This window comes from Moschus berezovskii, chromosome 17 (genome assembly GCF_049115385.1).
Source record: "Moschus berezovskii isolate FMDL1 chromosome 17, NW_MosBer_1.0, whole genome shotgun sequence".
Lineage (NCBI taxonomy): Eukaryota > Metazoa > Chordata > Mammalia > Artiodactyla > Moschidae > Moschus > Moschus berezovskii.
Window position 1 is genome coordinate 38,968,556 of NC_142476.1, and position 23,207 is coordinate 38,991,762.

Here is a 23,207-nt window from a genome sequence, read left to right on the forward strand (position 1 = left end):
TAACGAACCCCCTTCCTCCTGGTCTATCCCCTTTGTTCTGCTTCATTTGCTGTACAGCCTTCGTACTGTATGTGTATTTCTTGGTTTGTTCATCATGGGTCTCCTCCTATCAATATCAACTCCATGGGGGCAGCTCTTTGCCCTTTGTGTTCACACATCCCCAGTGCCTGGAAGAGCACCTGGAACAGAGTCAGTGCTCAGCAAATGCCTTACACTATGACTGAAGAAATGCGTCAGTGTCAGTTAAGAGGTATGCCCCAAGGAACTGTGTATTTAGGAATATAAAGTGTCTGGGGCTTCCCTGGTCTGGGAAGATCCCACATACCGAGGAGCAGCTAAGCCTGTGCACCACAACTTCTGAAGCCCGCGAACCTATAGCCCACGCTCTGCAACAAAAGAAGCCACCACAGGGAGATGTTCACAGACCGCGGCAAAGAAGAGCCCCCTCCCTCACTCTCCACCACTAGAGAAAGTCTATGCACCTCAACAAAGCACCAGCACAGCCGCAAATGAGTGAATGCATATTTTTAAAAGATTAAGTGTCGATGTTTCCGAATGGTGATCTTGTTAGAAACTAGAGGGGCTTCAAAGTTAGCCATAATCCTATGTCACTATAACTGGCTGGTATTTTCATTTATTCTCTTAAATAGTAGAGAAAGGGTAGAATTACAGATGGCAGGTCAGGAACCCGTGATCGCACCTATCCTGAACTCCAGCCACCACAGACCGTATTTACTGTTCCCCTACATGCCCTGCCCTTCCCACTCTCTATGACCCCCGTCTCTGGCATGCCCAGCCCAACTCACTTGCCAACGCTTATCCCATTCCTGGCTCCAATGCCACCTCCTTGAGAAACTCTCTCACTCCCTCAGGTGGCCTCAGTCTCTCCCTTCTCTGTTCTCCCTTAGAGCTAAACTTCTATCCCTTTTCTATTTTTGTGGCCTAATAATGTGTGGGCCTGCCTTTCTCAGTTCCTAGGGTCTGATTCTTTGAGAGTTATCTCCTATTCATGCCTGATTCCCCCGTAACACTTCGAACACAGGTAGCCATAAAGATTTGTGTATCAGAAACCTGTGGTGGTCCAATGGTTAAGACTTTGCCTTTGAATGCAAGAGTTCCAAGTTCAATCCCTGGCTGAGGAGCTAAGATCCCATATGCCTCAGGGCCAAAAAACCAAAACATCAAACAGAAGCCATAAAAAGGAACAAATCTGATTCAGTTCTAGTGAGGTGAAGGAACCTAGAATCTGTTCGATAGAGTGAAGGAAGTCAGAAGAGGAAAATGTCGTATATTAATGCATATATATGGAATCCAGAAAAATGGTACTAATAAATCTATTTGCAGAGCAGGAATAGAGATGCAGATGTAGAGAACAGACTTGTGGATACAGCTGAGGAAGAAGAGGGTGGGACAGATTGAGAGAGTGGCACTGAGACATCCATTACCATACGTGAAATAGATGGCTAGTGGGAAGCTGCTGTGTAAGACTGGGAGCTCAGCCTGGTACTGTGTGACAACCTAGATGGGTGGGATGGGTGGGGCCGGAGGGAGGTTCAAGAGAGAAGGTACTTATGTATGCTTACGGCTGATTGATGTTGTTTAGGGTAGAAACCAACACGGTATTGTAAAGCAGTTATCCTCCATCTAAAAATAAGTTTTACAAACTTAAAAATCAGAAGCAATATTATAATAATTTCAATAAAGGCTTTTTAAAAATTGCCCACATCAGAATTTTTTTTAAACAAAATTTTAATTTTTTTAAATAATAAAAAGATTTTTTTAATTTTATTTTTTTTATTTAAAAAAAATAAAGAACCTGTGAGTTTGCAGTGGACTGATTCCCCACTTCACTGTTTAAGACTCTTTCCTGGGACCTTGGATATGATCCTTGTATATCCTTAAAGGAGAACGGGCTGTCATCCACCCCACATTGTCACCTGCCTCACATTGTCACCTGTGCAAATACTCATCCAGCATCTCCAATACTAAACTCACAAGTAGCTGCAGATAAAGGTCTCCTCTCATGAACCATGGAAAAATAGTGCTCACATAAGGATGCTTCAGGAAGGGGGAAATTAAATAAGCTGGCCTTGCTAAGCTGAATAAAATTACATTAGTATCAGAAATTCTGCTGTCTAAGCCCTTGGATCACTTGCGTTTTCCTTATGAATATTTTTGTATGTTCACTGAACAGAAATGTCTCTGGCTCATGTAAGGGGAATAACTTCTAATCTTTTTCTTCAACTATAGACCAGAAAGTAAAAAAAAAAAAAAAAAACTCCTATTTTTTCCCTATGGGGTAACAATTTAAGCCTCAAGTAATGTCTGTGCTACCCTTCACCTACTACTTCAAGTTTTCTCTGTCCTTGGTCCAAATGTTCCTCCTCCTGCCAGTCTTAAGTTTCTTTAGCTGCAGTAAATATACATGTATGAATTTCAAAGGAAATACTTTGCTGTGTTTGTGATGCTTTTCTATTTTTCTCGGAATCTCTTTTCTGCTCTCAGTTTTCCCCCTCCAAATCTCCCCATACTTTGTGAAGTCATGTAGAGAAGACATTCCTAACTTAAGAAACTCTAGATTCTATGCATACTTGGTGGATCAAAGGATTGTATCTTAATCAAGATATCCCTATAAACCTTACCTCCAAAACATAATTTGCAAGTTTTATTGGAAGGCTGTCACATTTAAGAGAAACATTAGTAAAATGATTACACAGAAGTTGTTATCAGGTTGTAGAAGGAGGCTCAAATGGTAAAGAATCTGCCTATAATGCAAGAGTCCTGAGTTCAGTCCCTCGGTTGGAAAGATCCCCTGGAGAAGGGAATGGCAGCCCACTGCAGTATTCTTGCCTGGAGAATGCCATGTGCAGAGGTGCCTGGTGGGCTACAGTCCACAGGGCCACAAAAGGTCGCACACAACTGAGTGACTAACACTACTTGTAGAAGGATATAGAACATATATTCAAGACTTGGGTGCAAAAAAGAAAAGTAAGAAATTCAAACTGTTAACACCTTGACCAAAGAAGGAATTTTAACTATTCAGATGATCAAACAATCTGTATATCCCAACTTCAGACTTACATAGATCCAGGTGCTGAAATAGCATTGTCAGAAATCTCTCCCTCTCTCAGATCTCTTTTTCCCCTTTATTGGCATCAATTTTAGGGGTGACCTTCCCACAGGTAATGAAATGGCCATTAAGAACACCACGCCTGCAATCTGTCAGGTTAGAAGTTCCTGCAGAAAGAGACAGTGTTTTTTCAGTGGTTCCAGAACAATTCCTGTGGAAGTCTTCCCTTTGCCCAGTTTGGAGAATGTTCTCACCACTGAGCCATTCACTACGGCCAGCAAAGGAGGCTGAGGTCAATCCCACTTTAGCCATGTAAACTGACAGAGAGGGGATGGCCCCCCATGGAAATTCAGATGCTATTACCTGGAGAGGGACTAGATATTACCAGACAAAAGTGATACCTATCCGTATGAAGTAGTGTACTTCATGTGAAGAAATACTGAACACATTGTGAAAGGCTTGGTGGGGGAAGAGCACTTAAATGTAACCTACAGGAATGCAGCAGAATGGGAGCGAGCTGGGGGAGGGAGCCAGGTGTGGCCGCTTCCAAAGGCTGCGGAGCACATGTGACTGGACGGCAAAAGCAAGGCCACTAAGCCAGGCAGATCCAAAGCTGAAGCCCAGCCCTGCCTCTCAGTAACTCAGCCAAGTCATTTAGCTTCCTGGATGCCAGTGCCCCCCAGTTTAAAGGATGGGTCTCAAGGTCATTGATGAGCCTGTACTTGGCTCCCAGCCAGTTCAGTGCTCAGCCCTAGGAGTTACCGATCATTGTGTTTCTCTCTCTCACCCGCTCCCCTTTCAGCATGTTGCACAGGATTTTGTTTCAGGTTTGCCTTGTGGGACGGAAGTGTCTAATTTAATAACACTTGTAATTAAAGAATCCCTAACACTTCCTAAAGCTTGCTAATCACACGCATTAACAAGGACAGAGTATTGCCAATTCCGAACACCTGGAAGCTGCTTGGGGCACCCTCAGCTCACGACAGCTGTGACAGCTGTGTGGGCTCTCTGTGAATTCCTTGGAACAACACCTCCGCGGTACAGAAGCAGAGGAAGCCCCGTGACAAAAGAGAGATGTCAGATGGGGGGAAATGAAACGCTATTCACTTGAGAAGAGGGGAGCTCTCGTCTTACTGTGGGAGATAAATGCTTGCTGGCCAGTTAGAGGACAGAGTTCACCGCCTGTTTCTCTTTCTACTGGCATCCCTTTTTCCCCCTCTTCTCAAAATTCCCCAAAGCTAGTGTTGGCCGACTCAGAAGACTGAAGCGCTCACCATCCCTACTGCTCCAGCCATGCCAGGTAGCCATGGGGGGAAGTAGCATTTGACTGACACACAGGCTCTTTCCTGTGTGGATCAGCTGGAACAGCTGGAACAGCCAATCGCCCTGGGAGCTTCATTGCATGTGTCAGAAACAAGCTGAAGACTTGAAGCTGAAGCGTGGAAGGGCCATTCCTGGATGCACACCTGGAAAGCTGGACGTCTCATCAGGAACTGTGACCCTCTTAAATACGTGCATGTGGTCATCAAGTCTTTCAGAAGGACCCAGACAACTGGATAAAGCTAAAATGTTGATGAAAATGGATGGTTATGTACATTAGGTTCCTCTGTCCATGGGATTTCCTGGGCAAGAATACTGGAATGGGTACCATTTCCTTCTCCAGGGGATCTTCTTGACCCAGGGATCAAATCCACGTCTGCTGCATTGGCAGGCAGGTTCTTTACCACCGAAGCACCTGGGAAGCCCACACATTATGCTGCATACATGCAATAAAACACTGCATAATTATTTCAAATGAAACACACTCTATGTGGCCATCTGGAAAGTCTTGTAGAATATATTGCTATCTGAAAAATTCAACCTGCAGAACAGTAATAGCTTATGTAGGGTATATACAGTTTCATAAATAAAGGTGCATACATATACATTTATAGGTTGATACGTGAGCAGAACTCTGGAGGAGGGCAAAGAAACCCACTCCTGTATTCTTGACTGGAGAATCCCATGAACAGAGGAGCCTAGTGGGCTACAGGAGTCAGATACGACTGAAGTGACTTAGCCCGCACGCACACAAAACCGTAAAAAGCCATTCTTATCCTGTAGACCACACAAAAATAGGCCACCTAGTTTGCTGGCCCCTGCTCTGGTTCATCAGTTGTGATTACTATATCATATTAATTGTACTATGACTTATTAATGGGTTCTTCCATTAACGATATTTGGTTTATCTCCAGGCTTTTGCTCTTGGGCAAAGTGTATTCTTAGTATCTCCTGTATTACACACGCAAGAGTTTCTTTGGAGAACTTTCCCAGGAGTGGAATTGCTGAGTAATGGGAGACGTGAACGTCCATCTTCAGAAGGAATGCTGAGGACAGCAAATGTATCAACCTTGCTCTCGTTGAAATTTGCTGTCTCTGAAATGACTTCCCTGGCTGTCTGTGCTCCAGGATATTCATGTATTGCGTTGCTTTTTTGTCTGCTTGTTTTATCTTTGTGCCTTCACAACCCAGCTCAAATGTAATTTCTTCCCAGGCACATCCTGCAGCAGAGTGATTGTACTACCGTCCTATGGATATAAATATGGGCTCCAGCGTTAGACTTGGCCTTGGATCTGGACTTTGCTGGTTTCTTGCTGTTTGACCAAGGTCAAGTCACTTACAGCTTTGAACTTGAATTCTTACTTCTGTAAAAGAGTGAGAATACCAGTGCCCCAGTTCCTTATGTGGTGGTAAAGAAGAGAAAATCACTTAAGTACCAAGAAAAATGAAACTGGATGGAAGCATAAGTAAGAACCAGAGAAGTGACAGCCTCTCTGGGACACACAGAAGAGCCTAGTGGAACTCTCCTCAAGATTCTGCTCCTGACAGAAACTGGTGTCGGGCCCTGGACCACTCCACTTTTCATTGACTTATAAGATATTTATTGTGCATCAACTTCTTGCCAAGGGCTTCCCTGGTGGCTCAGTGGTAAAGAATCCACCTGCCAGTAAAGGAGACATTGGTTTGATCCCTGGGTCAGGAAGATCCCCTGGAGAAGAAAATGGTAACCCACTCCAGTATTCTTGCCTGAGAAATCCCATGGACAGAGGAGTCTGGTGGGCTACAGTCCATGGCATTGCGAAAGAGTCAGACACCACTTGGTGATTAAACAACAACAACAGCTTTTTGCCAGGCTGTTCTTTTGTTCAGTCCCTCCTACTCTTCTGTCATGTCCTACTCTTTGGGGCCCCATTGACTGTAGCATGCATGCTTCCCCATCCTTCACAATTCCCTGAGCTAACTCAAACTCATGTCCTTTGAGTCAGTGATGCCATCCAACCATGTCATCCTCCGTCATCCCCTTCTCCTCCTTCCCTCAATCTCTCCCAGCATTAGTATCTTTGATGTGTCGGCTTTTTGCATCAGATGGCCAAAGTACTGCAATTTCAACTTTATCATCCATCTTTCCAATGAATATTTTGGGTTGATTTCCCTCAGGATTGACTGGTTGGATCTCCTTGTAGTCCAAGGGACTCTCAAGAGTCTTCTCCAACACCACAATTCAAAAGCATCAATTCTTCAGTGCTCAGCTTTCTTTATGGTCCAACTCTCAGTGATTTGGGATCAAGAAAATAAAGTCTGTCACTGTTTCCATTGTTTCCCCATCTATTTGCCATGAAGTGATGGGACCTTTCTAGGTGCTTGCAGTACAACAGGGGACAAAATGGTCATCCCTGCCCTTGAAGGGCTGACATTCTAGTGGGAGAGAGACAAAAGCCAATGGGCATGATCAGTGAGTATAGACTGTGTTAGAAGTCAATGAGTGTCACGGGTAAAGAAAGAGCACAACAGGAAAAAGGTTACGGGTGGTGGTGGGGAGGGTGCTGTGTGTGTTAAATAAGGTGGACTAGGCGGAGTTTGTTGTGGGAATGACATCTGAAGAATGACTTGAAAGAGGGGAAAGAAGGAGAGTGTGGTCACCTCGGAGGGGGAGTGTTCCAGGCAAAGGAAAATTGGGTGGAAGACCTGGGCTGAGGCTTAATCTGGCCCCGAGAACCCAAGTGGAGCAGAGCAAATGACAGAAGGGAGAGAGAGCTCAGGGCAGTGGGGAATAAGACGTCAGGTCCTGCAGGGGACTGTGGGCCATCACAAAGTCTTATGGGGGAAGTCAACGCAGAGTTAGGATCAGAGGAGGGATGGGACAAGGTGGCAACCAGATGAAGGTGGGACTGGAGCTGGGAATCTGCTTCCAAGTTCATCCGTGTAACTGTTGGCAGAGGCTTTAGTTCCTTGCCACGTGGACCCCTCCATGGATTCACTCATAACTTGGCAACTGGCTTCTCCTAGAATAAGAGATAAAATAGAGAGAGGCAAAAAACAGAGAGACTGTCATTTCTGCCTTATTCTTTCAGAGCAATGCACTAAGTCCGGCCCCACACTCAACAGGAAGAGATTGATTCAACCAGAGAACAAATACCAGGGGGTAAGGATCCTCCTGGAGACAACCTGGGACAAGGAGAACAAAGGCAGAAACAGAGAAACTGGTTAGAAGGTTCCTGCAGTGATTCAGGAGAGAGTGGCTGATGTGTCTCTCACCAGGGAGGCAGATGCAGAGGAGGAAGGCATCATGGGATTCTGGGTATAGTTCGTTCATAAAGCCAAGGGACTCTCCTGCCTGATTAGATGTGAGGTATGAGAATAAGAAATGAGGTAAGGATGACTCCGAGGGTTTTAGCTAAAGGGTGGAGTTGCCCTGACTTGAAGCACAGCTCAGGATTGGAAGAGAAAATAGGTGTATAGTTTGGACGTGAATGCTACCTAGACAGTTTGGAAAAGAAGATGCAAATTCCAGGGGGAGCAGATTTGAGTAGCTTAGTTATCTTGAGTGAATGGTCTCTCTTTGGCCGTGGGGAAGATAGGAGCTGGGGGAAATTTTTTAGGTGATATTCACATAATATAAAACTAACATTTCAAAGGGTGCAATTGAGTGCCATTTAGTATGTTAACAATGTTGGCAATCTTAACTTCGATCTAGTTCCCAAAACAGTTTCATCATCCTAAAGGGAAACCCTGTACCCATTAAACAGTTCGTTCTCATCCCTCCTTTTCTCCCCAGTGCCTAGAAACCACACATCTCTTTTCTGTTTCTATTACCTATTCTGGGTATTTCATTTAAATGAAATCATACAATACGTCACTTTTTTAATCTGGCTTCTCTTACTTAGCATAATGTTTTCAAGGTTCATCCATATTTTATCATGGATCAGTGCTTTATTCCTTTCTACAGCTGAATTATATTCTATAATATGGATATATCATATATTGTTTCTCCATTCTTCAGTTTATAGACGTTTGGATTGTTGCCATGTTTTGGCTATAATGAATACTGCAGCCATGAACATTCAAGTACAAATGTTGATCTATTTTCAATTCTTTTGAGTGTATATCTGGGAGTCAAATTGCTGTGTTATATGGATAACTTTCTGAAGAACCATAAAATTCTTTTCCACAGCAGCTTCACTATCTTATTAATACATCCCCACCAGCAATGTACGAGGCTTCCAGTCTCTCTCTTTGTCAACACTTGTTATTGTCTGTTTTTACTTTTGGCATGCTAGTATCTATGAAATGGTATCTCACCGTGCTTTTGATTTGCAGCTGGAGAAGACTCTTGAGAGTCCCTTGGACTGCAAGGAGATCCAACCAGTCCATTCTAAAGGAGATCAATCCTTCATTGGAAGGAGTGATGCTAAAGCTGAAACTCCAATACTTTGGCCACCTCATGCGATGAGTTGACTCACTGGAAAAGACTCTGATGCTGGGAGGGATTGGGGGTGGAAGGAGAAGGGGATGACAGAGAATGAGATGGCTGGATGGCATCACCGACTCTGTGGACATGAGTTTGAGTGAACTCTGGGAGTTGGTGATGGACAGGGAGGCCTGGTGTGCTGTGATTCATGGGGTCACAAAGAGTCGGACACGACTGAGTGACTGAACTGAACTGAACTGAACTGAACTGAACTGAATAATGACTAGTGGCTTCCCTGATGCCTTCATTGCAGGTAGTAAAGAATCCGCCTGCCAGTGCAGGAGACTCAGGTTTGATCCCTGAGTTGGGAAGATTCTCTGGAGAAGGAATGGCTACCCATTCTTGTATTCTTTGCCGGGAAAGCTCATGGAAAGAGAAGCCCAGTGGGCTGCAATTCATGGGGTTGCAAAAGAGTTGGACACAACTTAGCAACTAAACAACAACAACAATAACTAATAATGTCCAATACATTTTATGTATTTGTTGTTCATTTGTGCATCTTCTTTGGAGAAATGTCCATTCAAGCCCTTCCCCATTTTTTTTGAATTTGCTTGTTCATCATTTTGTTGGATTATAAGTATAACTGGATACTAGACCTTTACTAGCTATATAATTCATGAATACCATCTCTCATTCTGTAGGTTGTTTCTTCACTTTCTTGATAGTGTCCTTTGATGCACAGAAGTTTGAAATTTTGATAGTTTGACTTATCCAATTTTTCTTTTGTTGCTTGTCTGGACAGTGGGTGAAATCTTATCCAAATCAAAAATTTGGTGGATTTATCAGAATGAGATGAGAATATATGCCTAGTGGGCAAAACAACAAACATCCACCACAATTAGCAACTTCACAGGTTGTTAGACAATTAAATGAGATGACACATACCAAGCATTTAGCACAGAGTAAGTGCCTAATAAATGTTAACTCTTATTATTTGTGTCTAGCACAAGTGTTTGATGTGTAATTTGGGAAAGAATAAATATGGTACAGACAGATGCTGCATTTTGTCTCTTGGTCTCTGTCCAGAGTAAGTAGATTGTCTAGGGGGAGAAAGGGAGAAAATGGTTTTGGAAGCATCCCTAGTGGAAAAGAATCTGAATTTTTTTTGACTTGGAAATAGTTTAATAGTTCAGTCTTTAGGGAGGAAAATATGTCTAGGATTCTATTTTACAAATACTATTTTTCCTCAGTCACTTTTATGTGTTGTCAAGACTTAAAGCTGAGTCTAGATGCATGCACAGATCTGGAAATCCCTAAAATTCTTCTCCCTTATTCCTTTTCTACCTGTCTAGCAAGCAGCTATATGTAAGAAAGAAATTGCCTTCTCCGTCTAAGAAATTTGTTTCAGGACTGCTTGTGGCTGTCACTCTTGATTATCTACCTAATGGTTATCTCCCTCTTTTCTTTGATCTTGTTTTTGTTGTTATTTAGTAGCTTAGTCATGTCTGACTGTTTGCAATCCCATGAACTGTAACCCATGAGGCTCCTCTGTTCATGGGATTTTCCAGGCAAGAGTACTGAAGTGGGTTGCCATTTCCTTCTCTAGAGAATCTTCCCCACCCAAGGATCAAATCCACCACTACTGCATTGCAGGTGAATTCTTTTCCACTGAATCACAAGCCTATTCTTTGATCCTAGTAGATGATTTTATCAAAATTCCATAGAGTAGTTATATCATCTGGTGAGCTTGGACCCATTCCAATACTCCAAACAGACAAGTTCATCTTTCTGAGCTAGTCAAGGAGGTTTCTCTGTCCTCTTGCCCAGGTATTGGTTTAGAAATGGCACTGACCTTCTGGCCAATAATATGTAAAAGAAAGCTTTCTACGCAGCTTCTGAGAAAGGTGTCCTTAGAAATAAAGAGAGCAGACGGGAGAAAATGTTCCTCTTCTTGCTGTATGCCATTATGTCTGCAGACAAAGGCAGGAACTCTTTTAGCCAATATGTGACCCCAAGTACAATCCACCATGTCAAATACAGTGACACAGAAGACCTGGGTCTTCTGTTGGTGGTGTTGAGAAAATGAGCCAACCCTGGATTCATCCCATCTTCAGAATCCATGATAGAGAGGCGAGATGACAAATGTCCTTCCTGCTTACACACTTTCAGTTACATTTCCTGTTGTCAATAGTTAAAAGCACCCTAAAGGATGCACAATATCAGGAAAGTGAAAGTAAAAGTCGCAAAAATTGTCTGACTCTTTGCAACCCCATGGACTATACAGTCCATGGCATTCTCCAGACCAGAATACTGGAGTGGGTAGCCTTTCCCTTTTCCAGGGACTCTTCCCAACCCAGGGATCAAACCCAGGTCTCCCACATTGCAGGCAGATTCTTTACCAGCAGAGCCACCAGAGAAGCCCATATCAGGAGAGACCCACATATGCAACCCATGGTGGAAAGCAGCATTCTCCTTGTTGGGCAGGTAACCAGATCAATCCTCAGGACCAATGTGGAAAAGATGTCAAGATTCCACTACCCAGAAACCAATAAAGGAAAAATCAACAAGGCTCTTATTTTTATTGGAATTCATAGATGAGCATGATCAGTGGTAAAAAGAGAAAGATTGGATTCTTTATGAAATAAGAAAAGCAATATGAAGAGGAAAAAAAAAAAATAGCACAAGCATAGACATTCAAAATTCCCAAATGCTATTGTCCCTTAGGAGATGTTCTTGTTCTCATTCTCTGAGTGGTGAGGAGGAGAAAAGGGCAGCCGAAAAATCAGTGCTTGAACTACTTTAGACCCTCAGCAAATTAAGTATCCCATGAATATGAATTTGGGCTTCCCTGGTGGCTCAGAGGTTAAAGCATCTGCCTCCAATGCGGGAGACCCGGGTTCAATCCCTGGGTCAGGAAGATCCCCTGGAGAAGGAAACGGTAACCCACTCCAGCATTCTTGCCTAGAGAATCCCACGGACGGAGAAGCCTGGTAGGCTACAGTCTATGGGGTCGCAAAGAGTCGGACACGACTGACAGAATGGAACGGACGGATCTACTATATATTAGGCACAGGAGGGGAGGGAAATTAGATTGTGTGTAGCTGTGTGTTAGGGTTGTCCAGAGAAACAGAACCAATAAAATATAAATATTTATAGAAAGAGATTTATTATAAGACATTGGCTCACATGCTTATGGAACTGACAAGTCCCAAGATCAGCAGGGTGAGTCAGCAAGTTGGAGACTCAAGAAAGATGATGGTATAATTTCAACCCAAAGGTTAGTAGACTCAAGACCCAGGGAGAGCTAATGTTTCAGTTTAAGTCTAAAGGAAAGGCAGGCAGGCAGGAGGAATTTCCTCTAATTTAGAGAAGAGTCAGCTTTTTGCACTGTTCTGACCTTCAACTGATTGGGAAGGGCCCATCCACATTGAGGTGGGCAATCTGCTTTACACAGTCTGTCAATTTAAGTGTTGTTGTTCAGTTACTCAGTCATGTTTGACTCTTTACAACCCCATGGACTGCAGCGTGCCAGGCTTCACGTCCTTCACTATCTCCTGGAGCTTGCTCAAACACATGTGCACTGAGTCAGAGATGCCATCCAACCATCTCATCCTTGGTCGTCCCTTTCTTCTCCTGCCTTCATTCTTTCCCAGCATCAGGGTCTTCTCCAGTGAGTCAGCTCTTTTGTATCAGGTGGCCAAAGTATTGGAGCTTCGGTCTCAGCATCAGTCCCACCAATGAATATTCAGGATTGATTTCCTTTAGAATTGAATTGGTTTGATTTCCTTACAGTCCAAGGGACTCTCAAAAGTCTTCTCCCAACACCATAGTTCAAAGTTATCAATTCTTCAGCACTCAGCCTTCTTTATGGTCCAACTCTTGCATCCATACATGACTACTGGAAAAACTATAGCTTTGACTAGACAGACATTTGTTGGCAAAGTAATGTCTCTTCTTTTTAATATGCTGCCTAGGTTGGTCATAGCTTTTCTTCCAAGGAATGAGCACCTTTTAATTTCATGGCTACAGTCACTATATGCACTGATTTTCTTGGAGCCCAAGAAAATAAAGCCTGTCACTGTTTCCATTGTTTCCCCATCTTCTTGTCATGAAGTGATGGGACCTTAGATTTTTTAATGTTGACTTTTAAGCCAGCTTTTTCACTCTCCTTTTTCACCTTCATTAAGAGGCTCTTTAGTTCCTCTTCACTTTCTGCCATGAGTGTGGTGTCATCTGCATATCTGAGGTTATTGATATTTCTCTCATCAATTTTGATTGCAGCTTGTGCTTCATCCAGCCTGGCATTTCACATGATGTACTCTGCATAGAAATTAAATAAGCAGGTTCCGCCCCGCCCCCGCCAGCCGGGGTGCTCTAGGTGCCGCGCAGATGCCGCGCGGAGACCCTCTGCACCCGTGCCAACCTGGCGCTGCGCGCGGTGCGGAGCGTGCGGGCCGCGGTCGGCACCCAGCGCGCGCTGCTCGCCGCGGCCCTGGGGACTGCGGGCGGGTGCCGTCCGGGCGCTGCGCACCGGCGCTGCTCTGCTGTCGGTGCGGAAATTCACAGAAAAACACGAATGGGTAAAAACAGAAAACGGTGTTGGAACAGTGGGAATCAGCAATTTTGCACAGGAAGCTTTGGGAGATGTTGTTTACTGTAGTCTGCCTGAAGTTGGGACAAAGTTGAACAAACAAGAGGAGTTTGGTGCTTTGGAAAGTGTGAAAGCTGCTAGTGAACTCTATTCTCCTCTATCAGGAAAAGGAACTGAAATTAATAAAGCTCTAGCAGAAAATCCAGGACTTGTCAACAAGTCTTGTTATGAAGATGGTTGGCTGATCAAGATGACATTCAGTAACCCTTCAGAACTAGATGAACTAATGAGTGAAGAAGCATATGAGAAATACATAAAATCTATTGAGGAGTGAAAATGGAACCGCTAAATAAACTACTTTGAAACAACTTAATCTAGCATAGTTGTCTTAAATTAGTGGTGGATAGATATTTAAAAGAAACGACAACAATGTTTCCTGAAGAAAATACCCCATAACTTTCTAATGACTTCAGATAAACGCTGTGCATCTTTCCCACCGCATCCTGTGATTTTTAGGCTAGGCTCCAGTTATGATATTCAGAATTCCTGAAATTATCGCTGGTAAAATTAATTACAAAAATTATGTAATTGAAGGATAACATGGTTATCTTATACCTTATATGACATTGTAACTTGCTTACAGCTATCTTTGGCTTTGGGTCAAAATGATCTTCCCACTAGAAATAACTGCTAGTGGAGAAAAGTTTGTTAGTTATATAGTGTCCAATGAAGAATATTACTATCTTAATTTTGCAATATACTGTGTTTGCTGGTGCTATTTTTATACAGTGAAGCAACAGCTCTGCAGGAGAATAAACAATTTAATAATAAAATATTCAACTTAAAAAAAAAAAATTAAGCAGAGTGACAACATACAGCCTTGATGTACTCCTTTCCCAGTTTGGAACCAGTCAGTTTTTCCATGTCTGGTTCTAATTGTTGCTTCTCGATCTGCATACAGGTTTCTCAGGAGGCAGGTAAGGCAGCCTAGTATTCCCATCTCTTTAAGAATTTTCTACAGTTTGCTGTGATCCACACAGTCAAAGGCTTTAGTGTAGTCAATGAAACACAAGTAGATGTTTTTCTGGAATTCTCTTGCTTTTCCAGTGATTCAATGAATGCTGGCAATTTGATCTCTGGTCCCTCTGCCTTTTCTAAAATGAGCTTCAACATCAGGAAGTTCTCAGTTCATGTACTATTTAAGCCTTGGTTGGAGAATTTTTAGTATTAATTTGCTAGCATATGAAATGAGTGCAATTGTGTGATAGTTTGAATATTTTTTAGCATTGCCCTTCTTTGGGATGAAAAATGACATTGTTCAGTCCTGTGGCCACTGCTGAATGTTCCAAATTTGCTGGCATATTGAGTGCAGCACTTTCACAGCATCATCTTTTAGGATTTAAAATAGCTCAGCTAGAATTCCATCACCTCCACTAGCTTTGTTTGTAGTGATGCTTCCTAAAGCCCACTTGACTTCACACTCCAGGATGTCTGACTCTAGGTGAGTGATCACACCATTGTCATTATCTGGGTCTCTAAGGTCTTTTTTGTATAGTTCTTCTGTGTATTCTTGCCACCTCTTCTTAATATCTTCTTCTTCTGTTAGGTCCATATCATTTCGGCCCTTTATTGTGTTGAATTCATCCAAAACCACTCTCATGGAAACACTCAGAATAATGTTTGACCAAATATCAGCCCTCCCACCCCAGCATGGCCTTCGTCAGTTGACACATGAAATTTACCATCATAAGCAGCAATGGGTTTTCTCCAAAAATACAGTCATCCCTCCTTCCACAAGTTGCCCATAAGCCCTTAACTTGTTATCATGGTTAATAAAACACTTCTTAAATTGAGATGCAAATATGCACAAGATACCTGTCTTCCTTATCCGGCTATTTCAAGCATCAGACCCAACACACTTCACTGTGAATTTTCCCAGCTGTAGTATTCTGTGGAATTCTGCAGGGCAATGGACACATTTACGTATCTGGGTATTGCATTCCTCTTGTTACTCAATATGTAGCTGGAAACAACAGGGATATCAGGGAAGATTGAAGGGTCTTCCATCAGTGCTCTGGATGAATACATTCAGTGCATTATAAACATCTCCATTGTGCCAGAGTTGCTTTTTGCACCATTAAATTGCTGGCTCATTGGAAGCTATTTCTTATTTATCTTTGGGTCCCCTATGCCCTATTTCCATGCTTTGCACAGAGAAGACATTCTTGAAATATTTGTTGATTTAGATATTAAGCTACGCATTTCTTTTTAAAAGGCTTGCTTTATATAACCAAGTTTTACTGCCCTCCAAATCTCTGAAAATATTTTCACAGGGCTCTTCCTGAATCACTAGGCATCTGCTTGGTCAGTGTAGGATGTAGGGGGCACCAGCTTGAGAGTTAGAAAGAGCTGGGTTCAGACCCCAGTTGCAGCAGTTGCTCTGTGACCTTAGCATGTTTCTTAACCTCTCTAAGCCTTAGATTACTTTTTCCTCTAAGGAGAAAAAAAGTGTACATTCTTTTTCCCAAAGTTATGTACTGTCTAAAAGACACCTCTCTAGTTAACCTGATTCTGATCTCATGTAAGTTGCAAACAACCAATAGTGATGCAAAATATTGCTTGTCGATAGACATGCAAGTCATGTTCTGTCCTGTGGTAGCAGAGGTACCCTGATCTTTCTTGGCCCATTGTGGAAAAAGCCAGTTTTTCCTTCATCTGCTATTCATTCCGACATTCTTGAGCTACAAATGTGCTTGTTCTCTGACCTCTTAACATTTGTTTGGTTCACTCATTCTGAGTGAATTTAACATTTTGGGGTTATCTGTTTATTTTTTATCTGCATGATATAAAATGCAGTGGTTAAAGAATCCACTTGCAAGGCAAGAGACGCAGGAGACCCAGGTTCAATCCCTGGATCAGGAAGATCCCCTGGAGGAGGAAATGGCAACCCACTCCAGTATTCTTGCCTAAAAAGTGGACAGAAGAGCTTGGTGGGCTACAGTCCAAAAGTTTGCAAAGAGCCAGGCACCACTGAGTGACTGAGTGCCACACCCTATCTGCATGAGGGTCATGGTTTCCTTTTTTTTTCACTGCACTGGGTCTTCATTGCTGCAAGGGCTTACTCTAGTTGCAGCAAGCAGGAGATACTCTTTTGTTGCAGTACGTGGGCCTCTTATTGCTCTGGCTTCTCTTGTCCTGGAGCACAGGCTCCAGGACTCATAGACTTTAGTAGTTGTGATACATGGGCTTAGTTGCCCTGGGGTGTATGGAATCTTCCCAGAACAGGGATTGAACTCATGTCTCTTGCATTGGCAGGTGAATTCTTAAACATTGGATCACCAGAGAAGCCCCATAGTTTTCCTTTTTAGTTACTATTTACAAAACACTCGTCTGTGAAATAGGGCGATAGCAGTGATGACCTCAAGGGGTCATTTTAATGATCAAATACAATATCCACCGGTATTGACGCTCTTCGCCACATTCTTCATGATACAGACCGTGACCCTTGTGGAACCTTAAGTCAGGCCATGCTGCTCCCTGACTCGGAGTGCTGAAGTGGTTCCCAACTCACCAAGTCCACATGCTCCCACGACCCCTCACTGTCCCAGCACACTCTTCCTTCACTCCTTTCCAGCTGCATGCTCCTCTTTGCTGTTCTGCAAACACTCAAGGGTGCTCCTGATTTCAGACCTTGACACAGGTTTTTCCCTTTACCTGGGTACCCTGCCCTCAGTCATCCATGTAGTTAATCCTCAGGTCTTCACTCAGCTGTCATGTTCACAGAAAGCCTCTCGTAGCTGCCTGTCTAGAACCTCAATCCACTTACCTTCCCCAAGCAATACTTCCAATTCTTTGTCCTGCTCCATACTCCTTAGTGCTCACCCCTTCCCGACAATCTGAATATGGTCCTAATATATCACATTCATTTCCTGCCTCTCCCACTAGCAAGTAAGCTCCATGAAGGGGAGAATTTTTGTCCATTTATTCATGACTGTATCCCCAGTGCCTACAGTGGCGTATTGCACACAGTTGTTGTTTAGTCTCTAAGTTGTGTCGGACTCTTTGTGACCCAGTGGACTGTAGCCCGCCAGGCTTCTCTGTCCATGGGATTTCCCAGGCAAGAACACTGGAGTGGGTTGCCATTTCCTCCTCCAGGGTATGCTCCCTACCCAGGGATCAAACTTTGGCTCCTGAATTTGCAGACAGATTCTTAATCACTGAGCCACCAGAAAACCCACTCCAGTATTCTTGCCTAGAAACTCACATCGACTCACCTACTAAACAACAACAACATGCCTTGCACATAGTAGGCTCTCCATAAATGGAGGCTCTGAGATAATTCACTTAAAGTGCTTAGTCCAATGGTTGGCATATATTGACAGGAAGGGCCCCCAAATATCACCTCCTCGTCTTGTTTATTCAAAATGATCACCTGTATCAGTTGTAAATAAACAGGATGAGGAGAGAAGCATCAGGCTGCAAGGAGATTGGGAGAAGAAGTAGATTTCTAAAGAAACGAGGAAGGACAGAAGTCAGGAGCACTTTCAGGAAAACCTAAGGGATGAGAACCATCAAAGGGAAACCTAGAGCTGCAGCTGTCCTAGTCAAATGTGATTCTCATTAACTCACGTTGGAGAGATACCTTAGTACTTACCTGGCACATGTCATGTCCCACCCAGTGCTGTTTTCTAAAGTCAAAACCATAAATTTGTAAGAGCATCCAATCCTTGTGGGTGCGGGAGGGGGAATGTCGAGGAAAGACATCAGAAAGATGATTTGAGTCCACTTCTTGCATTTTTCTGCCACACTTGAGCAATTTAGGAAAATTGGTGCAAATAAATGGAGATTGCTTTGAGCTGAAGTGCTTGATTGCAGGAGTGAAAGATAATTCTTCCTTGGTTAAGAGCTATTGATATGAAGGTCAGCCAGTGCAGCAGATGTGGGTGATGGATTTCTGTGACAGTCTTCCGAGTGGCACCGACGCTGGCATTTCCCGTCTCCTTGTGTGGCACCACGCTGTTTGTAAGTGCAGTGCTTGTAAAACTTCAGGCCCATTAACCAGCTGCCCTAAAAGCAGATCATCATTTCAGTCCTGGTGACCCTACTTTTGAGAAGCATGTTCAGTTTGTATTGATTTAAATGGGAGCCACAAACTGAATTTTGTTCATAAGGTAGTTTGGAAACGAACAGAATTTTTTAAAATCTCTCTTTCAATTAATTCCTCTGCTAATTAGTTTTAGCTTTAATTGATTTTAAGACCCATTTTGAGACACTTAACACTGGCAGGCAGCCACTTCCCTTTCATCTCCTTCAGAGAACTCATCCAATTAAAAATACATTACAGCATTTTCATGTAAAGGAATTGGGTGCCATTTTGTTTTTTAAAAGCCCTGGACCTTAACCGCGATGGCTATGTCACATTAGAATGAGTTTCTGAGTTTTCTCCAGCTCAGCTGTTCTTTCTCTTGCTAGATGATGGATCCAGAAACAGAACCTCATCCTCTGGCCCCACCAGCCAGAATTTTTATTCTTCCATTGATGCCAAGAGTGTCACATTCCAAGATCTTACACTACATATTGTATTACAGGCATTCTAACCTCCAGAGAAGGCGTATTTATTCATTTTTCAGATGCTACATCCGTCTTTCACCAAATACACGCTAAAGGACACTGTAGCCTAGGCCCCGTGTAGGCCCGTGCTGAGACAGTAACCATCAGCTTCTTAAGGTTACTATTACATTTATGGTTTCATATTACATGCTAATGAAACAGTGCTGGTCTGGGAATTGGAAATCCACCAGGAAAAACAAATAAAAAATTCCTGTCTTCATGCAACTTCCATTCTAGTGAGAGAACATGGACTTCAAAAACAAAAAGAATTAAAATGCATAGTCTGTCAAATTGTGATGCATGCTATGGGGAAAATATAATAAACCAGGAGAGGAGGCTAAAGAGGGGGAGGAAACAGGTAGGTCATTTAAATAGGGAGTCCAGGAAGACTGCAACAAAACTGAGACTCTTTGGGGAGAAGAGCAATTTAATGTGGGAACAGCCAGTGCTAAGTGAGACTGTTTTGCAAGAAGCCATTTCAGGGAAGAAAATGTTAATAGCATCCTCATTGGTCAGGACTCTCAAACTGACAAAAACTCCTATCAGGTTAAGTGGGGGGGAAAGGAATCTTTAGTTTATCTCTTGTAGATGGGGAGCTCATGGGTGAAGCTGGCTTCAGGGGCTCTAAACACACAAACACACACCATCCCATCTCTCTTACGTCCTGATATCAGCAGCAGGCAGACACAAGACTGCTGCTGCTGCTAAGTCACTTTAGTCGTGTCCGACTCTGGGTGAACCCATAGACAGAAGCCCACCAGGCTCCCCCATCCCTGGGATTCTCCAGGCAAGAACACTGGAGTGGGTTGCCATTTCCTTCTCCAATATGTGAAAGTGAAGTCGCTCAGTCGTGTCCGACCCTTAGCGACCCCACGGACTGCAGCCTACCAGGCTCCTCCATCCATGGGATTTTCTAGGCAAGAGTACTGGAGTGGCTTGCCATTGCCTTCTCCGAGACACAAGACTAGCGGTTATCAAACTCCTGCTGCATCAATATCACCTGAGGACTTGTCTGAAGCCCTCAAAGCTTCTGATTTCCACAGGTCTGGGATGGACCCAAGAATTTGCTTTTCTGGTAAGTGTCCGGGTGCTACTCGTGCTAGCGGTCCAGGGGTCACCCTTTGAGCACTAGTGTGTTAGAGGACACCTATATTTTTTTTATTACTGTATTTTTTATAATGTTTTCAAGGTTCATCCAGGGTTGTCACATGTGTCAGTACTTCATTCCTTTTTTTCATTTTTTTACTTATTTTATTTCTTGCTGCCCTGAGTCTTCATTGAGGCTCAGGCTTTTCTCTGTTTGTAGCGAGCAGGACTGCTCTTCATTGAAGTGCTTGGACTTCTTATTGCAGTGGCTTCTCTTGTTATGGAGCACAGGCTCCAGGCACATGGACTTCAGTAGTCATGGCTCCCAAGCTCTAGAATCCAGGTTGAGTAGTCGTGGCACATGGGCTTAGTTGCTCCTCGGCATGTGAGATCTTCCCAGATCAGGGATCAAACCCATGTCCCCTGCCTTAGCAGGCAGATTCTTCATCTACTGTACCACCAAGGAAGTTCAACACATACACTTTTAAAACCAACAAGTAGAAGAATAAGTGTCCTATCTGAAAACATGGTGATGACAATGTGAGAAATAGTTCAAGGAGCAAAAAGAGGTTTGTCTCAGGGAAGGTGGAATCAGGAGTGAGAGAAGAGGGGCAGGAGGCTGCTAACTTTTGTTATAAGCCTTGTGGGTACTGTTGGGCTTTTAAAAACTCCATATACGTGCTATTTGATAAAAATAAAAGATGGATTTTCAGAAGAAAACAAAGTACCTGAAAAGGTGGCACTCGCCATTAGGCAATAGATGGTTCCTGGTGTGCATTCTTGAGGAGTGGCAATATATTAAGAGGTCACCCTCCAGGTGGACCCTGGTCCCACAGTGAATCCAGCTGAGTGGTCTTCCTGGGTGCTTCCTGAGACTTGGGGGCCTCATCACTGCCTGCAGAGGGGCACAGGCTCTTTTCCCACTGCTGAATTCCATTTATGCACAAGCAGGAGGAAGAAATGCTTGGTTTCATTGTTGTATGGAAGCATATACATTACCATAAGTATAATAGATCACCAGTGGGAGTTTGCTGTTTGATGCAGGGAGATCAAACCCATGTTCTGTGACAACCTAAAGGGATAGGAAGGGGTGGGAGGTGGGAAGGAGGTTTAAGAGGGAGGGGACATATATATACTTATGGCTGACCATGTTGATAAATGGCAGAAACCAACACAATTTTGTAAGGCAATTATCCTTGAACTAATTATTTGTTGCTGTTCGTTGTTCCATCTGTCTGACCCTGTGCGACTCCATGGACTGTGCAGCATGGCAGGCTTCTCTATCCTTCACTATCTCCTGGAGTTTGCTGAAACTCATATCCGTTGAGCCGGTGGTGCCATCCAACCATCTCATCCTCTTTTGCCCTCTTCTCCTCCTGCCCTCAATCCTTCCCAGCATCAGGGTCTTTCCAGTGAGTCCGCTCTTTGCATCAAGTGGTCAAAGTATTGGAGCTTCAGCTTCAGCATCAATCTTCCCAATGAATATTCAGGGTTGATTTCCTTTAGGATGGACTGGTTGGATCTCCTTGCTGTCCAAGGGACTCTGAAGAGTCTTCTCCAGCACCACAGTTCGAAAGCATCAATTCATCAGTGCTCAGCCTTCTTTATGGTCCAACTGTCACAACTGTACATGACTCCTGGAGAAACCATAGCTTCGACTATATGGACCTTCGTCAGCAAAGTGATGTCTCTGCTTTTTAATACTCTCTCTAGGTTGGTCATAGCTTTTCTTCCAAGGAGCAAGCATCTTTCAATTTCATGGCTGCAGTCACCATCCACAATGACTTTGGAGCCCAAGAAAATAAAGTCTGTCACTGTTTCCATTTTTTCCCCAATTAAAAATAAATAATTAAAAGAAAAAAGAATACAAGCAAGACGAATTTCAATGGCTATACCTGTTAAAAATATATTATCTAATTTAATGCTCAGTAGGGGGTCACCAGTTCACATGGTCCTGGGGCCAATCCAGGAAAGAAAGTAAGCACCTGGGCTGATGTGAGGCAATGAGGCTGGTGGAGCCAGGCGTATGCTGGTGGCACCTGTGGCCCATCAGAGAGGAAGCTAAGGTCCAGCCCTGCCTCACTGTGCCCACTGGACCACAGTCCCCATCAAAGGGATGAGAAAACTGAGACAAAGGTATTACAGGAAGGAGGACCCCTGAGGGTCAGGAGGGCCTGAGAGTGGCCTCATGTCTAACACTCAGAAATGAATTGTCTGAAGGGACACACGTGCTGAAACAGCAAGAGACTTTACTGGGAAGGGGTGCCCAGGAGGAGAGCAGGAGGGTCAGGGAACCCAGGAGGACTGCTCTGCCACATGGCTCACAGTGTCAGGTTTGATGGTGATGGGATTAGTTTTCAGGTTGTCTTTGGCCAGTTACTCTGACTCAGGGTCCTTCTTGGTGGTGCCCTCATTGCTCAGTGAGGATGCATTTCAGCAAGAAGGATTCTGGGGGGTTGGTAGGACAGGTGGCATCTCCTCTTGACCTTTCCTGAATTCTTCTGGTTGGTGGTGGTGGCTTGTTAGTTCCATGTTCCTTATCAGAACCTCCTGTCATGACATAACTCATGCAAATGGTTACTATGGTACCTGGCTAGGATGGGCAGTTTCAGTCATTGTTTCCTCTAACACTATTGTTCTCTAAGGGGACAGCTAGGGTGCCTGCCAACGGAACTCGGAACTGGAAGAGGGATGACTAAGGGATGAGTCATAGCTCCAGGCTGGAGACTATGCCTCACAGCTGGCCCCTGGCTTGCCTTTACCCTGATGCTCTTTCTCACCCCTCCTCATGACTGGCCCTGGGTAGGCATGGTGGAAGAAGAGTGGGGGCACAGAGAAGAAGGTATGGTGGGGATAGTTTTAGGAGCTTCTCAGAGCTTTGGGCAGCCTTCTTTATCCTTGGGTGAATTTTCTGTATGTCCCATCAGCAGATAAGACCTCCAGAATGCATAACAGAGTGTGGTTTCTTGTGTGGGATACTGTGTTGTATAATAAGAAACATATATTTGGTCTTCAGCCTGTTTTGTTTTCTGGCACTGAGCTTCTAAAACCCTTGGAATTTCCTGTGATGAGGGCAGAATGTATCTCTCTTACTGTGTTAATAAAGTGACTTTTGGAAGCAT

General features: G+C 43.7%; 1 protein-coding gene and 1 pseudogene across 1 annotated transcript in view; both read left to right on the forward strand.

Annotated features, from left to right (window-relative positions):
* LOC148775132 (glycine cleavage system H protein, mitochondrial pseudogene) overlaps positions 1–13,861 on the forward strand; it is a 161,428-nt pseudogene extending 147,567 nt beyond the window's left edge.
* Positions 1–23,207, forward strand: part of KAZN (kazrin, periplakin interacting protein) — a 1,099,220-nt gene that overhangs the window by 292,210 nt on the left and 783,803 nt on the right. The gene's annotated exons all lie outside the window — the stretch shown is intronic.